The sequence below is a fragment of the Mesitornis unicolor genome, unplaced genomic scaffold, assembly GCF_000695765.1.
Source record: "Mesitornis unicolor isolate BGI_N332 unplaced genomic scaffold, ASM69576v1 scaffold7553, whole genome shotgun sequence".
Classification (NCBI taxonomy): Eukaryota; Metazoa; Chordata; class Aves; order Mesitornithiformes; family Mesitornithidae; genus Mesitornis; species Mesitornis unicolor.
In genome coordinates, this window is record NW_010175252.1 from 50,871 (window position 1) to 52,596 (window position 1,726).

Sequence of the window (1,726 nt, forward strand, 5' to 3'; positions counted from 1 at the left end):
GGCAGCCCTGCGCTCCACGGGATCCCCGCGAAGGGCTGTGAGGGCCAGTGGGCCCCAGGGCAGCAGGACTGAAGTCCCACAGCTCTTCTCCTAAGGCCCCACCACCATCCCCAGGGGGATCTGCATCCCCCCCTGTGGCAGAGGAACTTTCTCCCCAAGATCTAAGCAAACACGGCAGAAGAGGCGGCCAACAGCCCTTTCCTACCCACAGGAGAAGGCTTGAAACCCTCTTCCTAGCCATAACTCAGTTCCTGGAGGGTCACTGGGGCAGCAGCACCCACAGAAATTCAACGCGTGCTTGGGCAGAAGAGGGTCCCTAATTCCATGTCCTAGTAAGGGTACGAGCTGTGAAGTACAGAAATAGCCACCCGCTGGATTTCTACTTTGATTATTTGAAATTTAGATAAGCTCCCCTTTGCGTTACATAAACAAACGGTGATATGTTAAGTATACGACCTTAAATATTTACACAGCAAGCCCAGCTCCCTCAGCAGTCTCACTTTCCCTCTGATTAAAGTGAGTTACAGTATGAAAAATTTTAACCAGCCATGGTCTGTGTAAGCGTAGACATTTGGAGTTTTCAAAGAGTGATTTAGGGTCTTTCATATATTTTTCAGTTACATCTGTTTCTGTATGTGAGAAATCTTGGGAAAACAGACTTGACCATCATTTTCCAGTCCTGAACTACTAAAGCTTGATTGTTGAATGCTCTCTGTTGTGCTTACAGAAAGAGCCCAACGCCAAAATACTAAGGAGCATGAAGTTAAAGTAAATCCTAATGTAAAATAATTACAGTATTTAGCAGAATTGTAACTTTATTTAGAGTTCTTGCAATGATGTCTTCTTGAAACTCAAGGTGTAAGCACAATACAAGTTTCGGTGTCACAAGCTCTAATTGCTTTTACAGGTTTTAGAGTTTGGGCCAGACTCATTTTTTGGAGATGAGCTTAACAGACTTCCCACAGTTTTAATCCTCAAGTGCTATGTGCTGACTTCCTAACCTAGCTGACAGAAAATGCTGAAAAAAGAGCTGTTGTTTAAACTCCAGTCCTCAGCACTCCTTACAGAAGATTTCAGTCGCATCTTTCCTTGCTGTCCAGATGAGAGCTCAGTAGTTGAAGCTCTCAGCAGGGAGGTTACAAAGATTAGGACTTTGCTCCTATCCTTGAGAGCATTCAAGGAACCTCTATTATAATCTTCCAGATGACTGATCTGATCGCTCTGCCAGTGCTGCTGATGTACAGGGCATTCTGGAGCACGGCTCTCATTTGACCCTTCCTGTCGAAATTGTTCTGTTTTCTGTGGGCTGACTCGTAATTGCATGCTTTTTTAGCCTTTTGGTTCAGACACTCATTTCAGCAGAAAGGATCTGTGTTCCTGTCTTTGCTGTGATGAATGTCACCTCCAAATGAGTGTCTGTTCACTAGCCCAGTCTCATCAAGCCTGTTTTTTGGCAGGCTGCACTGCTGTTGCCTTCTCTCCTCTCTGGCCCTTTATTTCCCCCAGCTTTCTCAGCAGCACTCAGTTTTTCACCCTTCACTCCTCCTTCCATCAGAACTGGTTTCATTCCTGCACTTAACCTAATCCACCTCATCAAGGTGATTCACCAGCTCTCCACACGCCCTATCTTACCTTCTCTTGCCTTCCAGTTAGCAACCAGAGACTAGGCTGTGTTCCCATTTTGCTAATCCACGCTGATAAAACACGTGTGAGAGGCACTGAAACA